We start from the raw sequence: 11,774 nt of genomic DNA, 5'->3' as shown, positions 1-11,774 counted from the left end.
CTACTGACAGATTTGTTCCTACGTTGTCGCTGTTCCCGTTTTCTGAACAGCACCCCCTGCTGTCTTCATGGATTTTTATTGACATCGTGATAGACAATTTCATAAATTATATAAGGCTATCATGACCCTAAGACTTCTCTTAGAAGATAAGTTACGTAAAGGCAAACCTAGGTTTGTAGCATTAGTAGACTTAGAGACACCTTTTGAAAATGTTGACTGAGGAATATTATCTCTGAAATTCTGAACGTATCAATAGTAAAATACAACCTATTTCTGATAGTATTCAATTTGTTCATTGAGCAAGCAGTGAAGGAAATCTAACAAAAATTCGGAGAAGGAATTAAAGTCTTGGAAGAAAAATAAAAAGTTTGAGGTTTGGCGATGACATTGTAATTTTGTCAGAGACAACTAGGGAACTGTAGGAGCAGTTGAATGGAATAGACATGTCTTGAAAGGAGGATATAAGATGAACATCGAGAAAAGCAAAAAGAAGGATAATGGAACGTAGTCGAATCAAATCAGTTGGTGCTCAGGGAATTAGATTAGGAATCGAGGCACTAATTTTAGTAGATGATTCTGCTATTTGGGCAGCAAAATAACTGATGACGGCCGAAGTAGAGAGGATATAAAATATAGACTGGCAAGGGCAAGAAAAGCATTTCTGAAGAACAGGAATTTGTTAACATCAGATACAAATCTATACGTTTCGAAGCTTTCACTGAAAGTTTTTGTGTGGAGTGTAGCCATGTATGGAACTGAAACGTGGACGATAAACAATTTAGACAAGAAGAGAATAGAGGCTTTTGAAACATGGTGCTACGGAAGAATGCTGAAGATTGGGTTGGTAGATCACGTAACTAATGACGTGGTACTGAAAAGAACTGGGGAGATAAGAAATCTATGGTCCAACCTGACAAGAAGAATGTCCTCGGAATGAAGACCACAACAACAACAACAAATGATAGTATCCATAATGGATTACTGGTCACTGGGACTGTAGTGCGTATTATTAACATGATAATTTGCTGCAACCAGTCACCCCTTAGGCTTTGAAATTTTCTTATTTTCATTTTCCCCGGTTCCTTATGCTTTTGCACTCACCTTTGGATTATGCGTATTTATGGCGTTAAGCGCAACACAAAGACCCTAACTGCCCTAAAATTCATGAAGTTTAGCGCTACACCATTTGGGAGGCCGAAGAAGTAGCGAGAAATCGATGTCAGTCTGTACTAAGGTTCTTATTTGCAACTCAATAGTCTGGGAAATAGCTGCAACAATAATTCTATTCGAGCGCGTCTGTACAATACCCTCTCCAGTAAATGATGTTAGGGAGTCACTTTCAATACTTACGCTGCTAGGCGATGGCAAAAAACAGAAAAATGAAATGTAAGGTTTGTTGATTAATAACATAATATCAGATGATACCAATAGTCAATATCCTGCGTAAATAAAACCGAAACTGCTGTGCTCTGTAATCAGGTACTATAAATGTCAGTTGGACTCATTGGTAAAGAGAATCTGTACTAACTAGCATGTAACTTTAGATGCTGAAACTATTCAGAGAGTACTAGGAGCGTACATGAAAGGTGTTTCCTCGTCGCCATTGCCATCTGATTGCGCGCATGTGACCTCGCTGTAATCACCGTCAATTGCCGATCGGTTAGCCTCGCTCCATCACACGCAGCCTCCGCGCGAAGTACGCACACAACGGCGGTGTACTGCGGGACGCTGCTGTTAGCTCACCCAAACGTCTGTGAAACTGATAGTTCTAGTTTGTGTATTGACAAAAAAGTAAATAACTTTTTTTATACCGATTAGCATCGCATCCATTTCGAGCACTGTCCAATACCGATTGTGCCTTATTGTGACAAGGATGCTCAAGTGTTGCCTGTGTTGCGGGCAATGGAACTAGTACACTAGATGCTGAAGTATCTGAGTGGTTCAAATGGCTCTGAGCACTATGGGACTCAACTGCTGAGGTTATTAGTCCCCTAGAACTTAGAACTAGTTAAACCTAACTAACCTAAGGACATCACAAACATCCATGCCCGAGGCAGGATTCGAACCTGCGACCGTAGCGGTCTTGCGGTTCCAGGCTGCAGCGCCTTTAACCGCACGGCCACTTCGGCCGGCGAAGTATCTGAGTGCATAAAAAAACAATTACTGAATGAGATTTTCACTCTGCAGCGTAGTGTGCGCTGATATGAAACTTCCTGGCAGATTAAAACTGTGTGCCCGACCGAGACTCGAACTCGGGACCTTTGCCTTTCGCGGGCAAGTGCTCTACCAACTGAGCTACCGAAGCACGACTCACGTCCGGTACTCACAGCTCCACTTCTGCCAGTACCTCGTCTCCTACCTTCCAAACTTTACAGAAGCTCTCCTGCGAAACTTGCAGAACTAGCACTCCTGAAAGAAAGGATATTGCGGAGACATGGCTTAGCCACAGCCTGGGGATGTTTCCAGAATGAGATTTTCACTCTGCAGCGTAGTGTGCGCTGATATGAAACTTCCTGGCAGATTAAAACTGTGTGCCCGACCGAGACTCGAACTCGGGACCTTTGCCTTTCGCGGGCAAGTGCTCTACCAACTGAGCTACCGAAGCACGACTCACGTCCGGTACTCACAGCTCCACTTCTGCCAGTACCTCATCTCCTACCTTCCAAACTTTACAGAAGCTCTCCTGCGAAACTTGCAGAACTAGCACTCCTGAAAGAAAGGATATTGCGGAGACATGGCTTAGCCACAGCCTGGGGATGTTTCCAGAATGAGATTTTCACTCTGCAGCGTAGTGTGCGCTGATATGAAACTTCCTGGCAGATTAAAACTGTGTGCCCGACCGAGACTCGAACTCGGGACCTTTGCCTTTCGCGGGCAAGTGCTCTACCAACTGAGCTACCGAAGCACGACTCACGTCCGGTACTCACAGCTCCACTTCTGCCAGTACGTCTCCTACCTTCCAAACTTTACAGAAGCTCTCCTGCGAAACTTGCAGAACTAGCACTCCTGAAAGAAAGGATATTGCGGAGACATGGCTTAGCCACAGCCTGGGGATGTTTCCAGAATGAGATTTTCACTCTGCAGCGTAGTGTGCGCTGATATGAAACTTCCTGGCAGATTAAAACTGTGTGCCCGACCGAGACTCGAACTCGGGACCTTTGCCTTTCGCGGGCAAGCGCTCTACCAACTGAGCTACCGAAGCACGACTCACGTCCGGTACTCACAGCTCCACTTCTGCCAGTACCTCGTCTCCTACCTTCCAAACTTTACAGAAGCTCTCCTGCGAAACTTGCAGAACTAGCACTCCTGAAAGAAAGGATATTGCGGAGACATGGCTTAGCCACAGCCTGGGGATGTTTCCAGAATGAGATTTTCACTCTGCAGCGTAGTGTGCGCTGATATGAAACTTCCTGGCAGATTAAAACTGTGTGCCCGACCGAGACTCGAACTCGGGACCTTTGCCTTTCGCGGGCAAGTGCTCTACCAACTGAGCTACCGAAGCACGACTCACGTCCGGTACTCACAGCTCCACTTCTGCCAGTACCTCATCTCCTACCTTCCAAACTTTACAGAAGCTCTCCTGCGAAACTTGCAGAACTAGCACTCCTGAAAGAAAGGATATTGCGGAGACATGGCTTAGCCACAGCCTGGGGATGTTTCCAGAATGAGATTTTCACTCTGCAGCGTAGTGTGCGCTGATATGAAACTTCCTGGCAGATTAAAACTGTGTGCCCGACCGAGACTCGAACTCGGGACCTTTGCCTTTCGCGGGCAAGTGCTCTACCAACTGAGCTACCGAAGCACGACTCACGTCGGGTACTCACAGCTCCACTTCTGCCAGTACCTCGTCTCCTACCTTCCAAACTTTACAGAAGCTCTCCTGCGAAACTTGCAGAACTAGCACTCCTGAAAGAAAGGATATTGCGGAGACATGGCTTAGCCACAGCCTGGGGATGTTTCCAGAATGAGATTTTCACTCTGCAGCGTAGTGTGCGCTGATATGAAACTTCCTGGCAGATTAAAACTGTGTGCCCGACCGAGACTCGAACTCGGGACCTTTGCCTTTCGCGGGCAAGTGCTCTACCAACTGAGCTACCGAAGCACGACTCACGTCCGGTACTCACAGCTCCACTTCTGCCAGTACCTCGTCTCCTACCTTCCAAACTTTACAGAAGCTCTCCTGCGAAACTTGCAGAACTAGCACTCCTGAAAGAAAGGATATTGCGGAGACATGGCTTAGCCACAGCCTGGGGATGTTTCCAGAATGAGATTTTCACTCTGCAGCGTAGTGTGCGCTGATATGAAACTTCCTGGCAGATTAAAACTGTGTGCCCGACCGAGACTCGAACTCGGGACCTTTGCCTTTCGCGGGCAAGTGCTCTACCAACTGAGCTACCGAAGCACGACTCACGTCCGGTACTCACAGCTCCACTTCTGCCAGTACCTCGTCTCCTACCTTCCAAACTTTACAGAAGCTCTCCTGCGAAACTTGCAGAACTAGCACTCCTGAAAGAAAGGATATTGCGGAGACATGGCTTAGCCACAGCCTGGGGATGTTTCCAGAATGAGATTTTCACTCTGCAGCGTAGTGTGCGCTGATATGAAACTTCCTGGCAGATTAAAACTGTGTGCCCGACCGAGACTCGAACTCGGGACCTTTGCCTTTCGCGGGCAAGTGCTCTACCAACTGAGCTACCGAAGCACGACTCACGTCCGGTACTCACAGCTCCACTTCTGCCAGTACCTCATCTCCTACCTTCCAAACTTTACAGAAGCTCTCCTGCGAAACTTGCAGAACTAGCACTCCTGAAAGAAAGGATATTGCGGAGACATGGCTTAGCCACAGCCTGGGGATGTTTCCAGAATGAGATTTTCACTCTGCAGCGTAGTGAGCGCTGATATGAAACTTCCTGGCAGATTAAAACTGTGTGCCCGACCGAGACTCGAACTCGGGACCTTTGCCTTTCGCGGGCAAGTGCTCTACCAACTGAGCTACCGAAGCACGACTCACGTCCGGTACTCACAGCTCCACTTCTGCCAGTACCTCGTCTCCTACCTTCCAAACTTTACAGAAGCTCTCCTGCGAAACTTGCAGAACTAGCACTCCTGAAAGAAAGGATATTGCGGAGACATGGCTTAGCCACAGCCTGGGGATGTTTCCAGAATGAGATTTTCACTCTGCAGCGTAGTGTGCGCTGATATGAAACTTCCTGGCAGATTAAAACTGTGTGCCCGACCGAGACTCGAACTCGGGACCTTTGCCTTTCGCGGGCAAGTGCTCTACCAACTGAGCTACCGAAGCACGACTCACGTCCGGTACTCACAGCTCCACTTCTGCCAGTACCTCGTCTCCTACCTTCCAAACTTTACAGAAGCTCTCCTGCGAAACTTGCAGAACTAGCACTCCTGAAAGAAAGGATATTGCGGAGACATGGCTTAGCCATTAGCGGTCGGGCACACAGTTTTAATCTGCCAGGAAGTTTCATATCAGCGCACACTACGCTGCAGAGTGAAAATCTCATTCTGGAAACATCCCCAGGCTGTGGCTAAGCCATGTCTCCGCAATATCCTTTCTTTCAGGAGTGCTAGTTCTGCAAGTTTCGCAGGAGAGCTTCTGTAAAGTTTAGAAGGTAGGAGACGAGGTACTGGCAGAAGTGGAGCTGTGAGTACCGGACGTGAGTCGTGCTTCGGTAGCTCAGTTGGTAGACCACTTGCCCGCGAAAGGCAAAGGTCCCGAGTTCGAGTCTCGGTCGGGCACACAGTTTTAATCTGCCAGGAAGTTTCATATCAGCGCTCACTACGCTGCAGAGTGAAAATCTCATTCTGGAAACATCCCCAGGCTGTGGCTAAGCCATGTCTCCGCAATATCCTTTCTTTCAGGAGTGCTAGTTCTGCAAGTTTCGCAGGAGAGCTTCTGTAAAGTTTGGAAGGTAGGAGACGAGGTACTGGCAGAAGTGGAGCTGTGAGTACCGGACGTGAGTCGTGCTTCGGTAGCTCAGTTGGTAGAGCACTTGCCCGCGAAAGGCAAAGGTCCCGAGTTCGAGTCTCGGTCGGGCACACAGTTTTAATCTGCCAGGAAGTTTCATATCAGCGCACACTACGCTGCAGAGTGAAAATCTCATTCTGGAAACATCCCCAGGCTGTGGCTAAGCCATGTCTCCGCAATATCCTTTCTTTCAGGAGTGCTAGTTCTGCAAGTTTCGCAGGAGAGCTTCTGTAAAGTTTGGAAGGTAGGAGACGAGGTACTGGCAGAAGTGGAGCTGTGAGTACCGGACGTGAGTCGTGCTTCGGTAGCTCAGTTGGTAGAGCACTTGCCCGCGAAAGGCAAAGGTCCCGAGTTCGAGTCTCGGTCGGGCACACAGTTTTAATCTGCCAGGAAGTTTCATATCAGCGCACACTACGCTGCAGAGTGAAAATCTCATTCTGGAAACATCCCCAGGCTGTGGCTAAGCCATGTCTCCGCAATATCCTTTCTTTCAGGAGTGCTAGTTCTGCAAGTTTCGCAGGAGAGCTTCTGTAAAGTTTGGAAGTTAGGAGACGAGGTACTGGCAGAAGTGGAGCTGTGAGTACCGGACGTGAGTCGTGCTTCGGTAGCTCAGTTGGTAGAGCACTTGCCCGCGAAAGGCAAAGGTCCCGAGTTCGAGTCTCGGTCGGGCACACAGTTTTAATCTGCCAGGAAGTTTCAAACAATTACTAATAACGGGGTATGACTGCCGATCATGCTGAGCGCAAGTCCAGCATTTTGCATGATGCGCTCCACTTCCCCAGAATCCTTCCCAGACATCCAAGTCTTGCATTCGTCTTCAGTAAAACCGATTTTACAAATTCGTCATAATTCATATTTCCTTAAGACCATATGCGGCCATACCTAACGGAAGACAATGACATCGTCCACAAACAGCCTCATAGTGCAGCTGATCCTGTATAACATATCGTTTATATTTTTTGAGGACATGGGTGGTGTTCTTACGCCTCTTTTAATCATTACATATTTATTTTATTATCCTGAAAACACCATGGCTCACTCTGTATTATTTTTGGAGGAAACTGATATAGAAAAACATCAGTTCAGTGTAGCTAGCCCTAAATTGGTTTATTCTATGCTAAATCCCCCTCCCCACCCCCAGTGGCTTAACTATGCAAGAAATCTTCACCCTTCCTGGCACAATAGCCACTGATTGTAATGTTAACCCTTCCCTACAAAATGAGACAGCAAACTCATTGGAGAGGATGCAATTAACGGTGCAGGGAATAGAAGCTCATTTAGTGTGAAAGATTTCCTGAGGGTAACTAAGGATTTATTACAATAATATTTTCAATTTTCAACAACTTCAGAGGGTCCAGGTCATTTGCAAGATTTGGTTATTCTAGAGTCTTCATTTGCCCATTCTAGGGTTGGGCTTCACGTCATTTATTACTCATCATTGTTTCTGTCCTGTAATGGTTTCATTCAGTCGCAAAATACTTACTGCAAGAGGCGGTCAGAAAGTTTCCGTTTGAAGACCGTAGAGACCAGAATCGATATGCCAGTCAGGCAAGATCGCAGTGAGCACTGAGGCAATTGTCATACCGATGCACCAAGTTGAAGATACCCGCTTTGTAAAACATCGTTGTAAGATGTCGTGGTCTCCTGACCTTCATTGCTTACATATTCCGCACTCACAATCATATTCCGCACATCAAGTCGCTTCATTCGAACCCAAACTTTATAAGATAATGTCAACATTGTATGAATTAATGTAAACGATGTGCAAATAACTAGTAAATCACAAATGTGCACCAAGAGTGAAATACTCGAGGCTGGCGTACACACACACATTCAAGACATGACAGTCACAGTGGCTTGTAGTTCGGGAGACGCAAACTGCACACCGGGGGCCGGTCCCTTCAGAGGACGACTCAGCCTGTCTATGTCGGCCGGTGACCGCCCAGCAGACAGCGTTTGCCCGAGTGAAAGGAAGAACGACCCCGTGTTCAGCTTAAAAGCAAATTCTGCTACATTGGGTGGGAGTGCCCAGCCTACGCATTCTTTACAACATAGCACGCAATTTCAGAGATTTTCACAAGGAGACAGCAAACGCCAAACGCCAATGCTACAGATTTCCGGATTGTTCGCCTTAAACGAAACGTCATTCTCCCGTTTTAGAAGAGCAATGCTGATTGGCAGACGATATTCCTGATGTCTTGAGCTGAAGGAGTAATGGAAGAGACCGAAAGATATACCCCTTCACATCTGGCGTGGAGAGGGGCCATTCTGTTGTCGCTCTTGGAGCAAGAACACGTAACAAGAGCGTGCGCGCTCGTGCATGTACTCAAAGAGCGAGGAACAAGTCTCTCCTCATTACTTCACTGGGAGAGCACCTCTGTCAAGAGCGAATCAGAGTGCGACTCTATATTGACTCCTTGCGATTAAGCATTGTTCACTGTGTTGGCCGCCACTTACTGTGCGGTGTGAAACGACAGAGTTATAGTTAAATGACTGCGAGCGAATTTTGAGTGGCATCGTGGTGGACTGGTTATCTGACCGGTGTACCACGCCAATAGTTAGACTAGGGGCGAATACGAGTCCTTAACTTCATCAAGGCATAGGGAGAGTTTGACTGACGAAGGTCAATCCAGATAGAACGAGAGTTATCTTATTTGTCAGCAGCGAGCGGTGCAGACAGCAGTTATCGCAACTTACGGTATTGTGCGCTACAGCTATTGTGAGCCCCATATTTCCTCCACAACAGTACACTTCACTGCTTTTCACACGCAACAGCCTCGACCGTACCTAGCAACATTCTAACGGATAATTATTCAAGTTGAGTAAGCGTGGCTCTCAGCCATTCTGCCAAGTCAATAACAATCTTAAACTTTGTATAGAAATTTCATTAGCGAATCCTATCCTTAAGAGGTATCTTCACATTCCAAAAAGAACCTGGAAATAACTTGTTCAGTTCATAACTAAAAGTGCCATTGTGATTTCTTAGAATTTTTGCAAAATAAATAATAATTTTCGTTAGTTTCGTGTTTTTCTTACACTAACTAGCACTACTCCAGTACCCAAGTACCCCACTAGTTATGTAAGAAATTTTGTGAATTTTCGTGTCATTTCCTTACAGCGGATGACTCCAGAAGATATTAATTGCTGAAAGTTTTTCAGGCATTTCTCTTTAGAACGTTAGGAGCGTCTGTCTGACTTCTGTAGTAGTGTGGGGGTGGAAATTGCATCTTGCAGGAGCCACAGGGTAAAGGGTACATCTCAGATTAATCCGTTTGGCAGAATGACAGAATAGCACCCACACGCTCACATCGTGACCCGCTGTGTGAAGAAGTCTCTGTCTGCCTACTGCACAACCTCGTCCGGCAGGAATCGCCGGTCCTCGAAGGTCCTTTTTTGAGGGACCAAAGGCCTGATAATTGCGTGGGGAGAGATCAGGACTACAGGGCGAGTGCTCAAGTGTCTTGCACAGGAGCTACCGCAACTTCTGCGTAACAGAATTTGTGAAATGGGGACGTGCGTTATCATGAAGTAGCCACACCCCTTGGCACACCATTCAACAACGGTGGTTTTCGACACATGCTACCCTATACACATTTTCCATTCTCCAATGGATGTCTGCAGGTGTTCGTCCTTAGGCAGCTGATAAAAGAACAACAGCATGTTGGTCTCGTTTGGACGCATTTAGTAATAACGTCGGTGTATTTCACGTTTCCTCATTTACCACACGCACATCGGAAAGACACGAATACCACACTAATCCCTTGCCTACACGTTGTTCTTGTTGTGATCTTCAGTCCAGAGACTGGATTGATGCAGCTCTCCATGATACTCTATCCTGTACAAGCTTCTTCATCTCCTACTGCAACCTACATCCTTCTGAATCTGTTTAGTGTATTCATCTCTTGGTCTCCCTCTACGATTTTTACCCACCAAGCTGCACTCCAATACCAAATTGGTTATCCTTTGATGCCTCAGAATATGTCCTACCAACCGATACGTTCTTCTATTCAAGTTGCGCCACAAATTTCTCTTCTCCCCAATTCTGTTCAATACCTCCTCATTAGTTATGTGATCTACCCACCTAATCTTCAGCATTCTTCTGTAGCACCTATTTCGAAAGCTTCTATTCTGTTATTGTCTAAACTACCTATCGTCCACGTTTCACTTCCATACATGGCTACACTCCATACAAATTCTTTCAGAAACGGCTTCCTGACATTTAAATCTATACTCGATGTTAACAAATTTCTCTTCTTCAGAAACGCTTTCCTTGCCACTGCCAGTCCACATTTTATATCCTCTCTACTTCGACCATTATCAGTTATTTTGCTCCCCAAATAGCAAAACTGATTTACTACTTTAAGCGTCTCATTTCCTAATCTAATTTCCGCAGCATCACCCGATTTAATTCGACTACATTCCATTATCCTCGTTTTGCCTTTCTGATGATGTTCATCTTATATCCTCCTTCCAGGACACTGCCCATTCCGTTCAGCTGCTCTCCCAGGTCCTTTGCTGTCTCTGATAGAATTCAATGTCATTGGAGAGCCACAAAGTTTTTATTTCTTCTCCGTGGATTTTAATTCCTACTCCGAATTTTTCTTTTGTTTCCTTTACTGCTTGCTCAATATACAGATTGAATAACATCGGGGAGAGGCTACAAGCCTGTCCCACTCCCTTCCCAACCACTGCTTCCCTTTCATGTCCCTCGAGTCTTATAACAGCAATCTGGTTTCTGTACAAATTGTAATTAGACTTTCGCTCCCTGTATTTTACCCCTGCAACTTACAGAATTTGAAAGAGAGTATTCCAGACAGCATTGTCAAAAGCTTTCTCTAAGTCTAGAAATGCTAGAAACGTAGGTTTGCCTTTCCTTAGACTATTTTCTAAGATACGTCATACGCTCAGTATTACGTGTTCCAATATTTCTACGGAATCCAAACGGATCTTCCCCGAGGTCGGCTTCTACCAGTTTTTCCATTCGTCTCTAAGGAATTCGTGTTAGCTTGCCTACATATCGGAGCTTATACGGCCGCATCGGAGTTGCGCTGCGTTGCATATGCGCTGCAGCAACGACCTCAAACGGAAACTTTTTTTATCGCCTCTTATACATGCAACGGCCTCAGTGTCCTGTTTTTATATTCCTTTACAAGTAATCAATTAGCCGGTTTCTTCACTTAGTAACTGTTTTTTCCTCTGCACTGTTACTTCGGTTGTTATTTATGTAGTCCTTTTATTTTCTGGTTTATCTGTCTTCTTCATTTTTAGCATTCGTCTGTAAAATCGCAAATAAGTTTACCGCAATCCTTTATCTCTCTAATTTTTGTTTGTTTCTCCTTCCTCGAATGGTACACTACACACGCACTTTCCAAAACATCTCTCTTAATTCAGTGTCAATATTTGTTTCTCCGTTGAGGAAAACTTAAGCTGTGGCTGTTTCACATAATCGCTAGTGAAGACACTCTCGGCAGCTGAATTATTAAAATGTCTCCTCACCACAATGGTAACTGGCTTCTTTCAATTGGAAAACATGTTGTGAAACGGCTGTATCAAACTAGAGCGGCACACCATGCTTTTCATTAAGTAAAAGAGTAGCACATGTACCAGGCATCTTATACTATTTCGGGAAATTATGGAAACTTAAATTAGGATTTATTTACTTTAGACATTGTATGGCAAGATAATAGTGACTGTCAGCTATTATACAAAAACCCTGTTCATAGTTACATTTGTGTTTCATTAATCTGGCTATTACCGATTTAGACACTATGATCATTTTCATACAGCT

At 45.6% G+C, this 11,774-nt stretch overlaps 1 non-coding gene across 1 annotated transcript; it reads right to left on the bottom strand.

Annotated features, from left to right (window-relative positions):
- Positions 1-3,128: 3,128 nt before the first annotated feature.
- On the bottom strand, positions 3,129-3,203 carry Trnas-cga (transfer RNA serine (anticodon CGA)). Its single transcript has one exon. It is a non-coding gene; the product is annotated as a tRNA-Ser (tRNA).
- Between the last annotated feature and the right edge of the window lie 8,571 nt (positions 3,204-11,774).

The sequence above is a fragment of the Schistocerca cancellata genome, chromosome 3 (genome assembly GCF_023864275.1).
Source record: "Schistocerca cancellata isolate TAMUIC-IGC-003103 chromosome 3, iqSchCanc2.1, whole genome shotgun sequence".
Classification (NCBI taxonomy): domain Eukaryota; kingdom Metazoa; phylum Arthropoda; class Insecta; order Orthoptera; family Acrididae; genus Schistocerca; species Schistocerca cancellata.
Note: the sequence above shows the minus strand (reverse complement) of the source record. Positions and strands in the feature narration are given on the sequence as shown.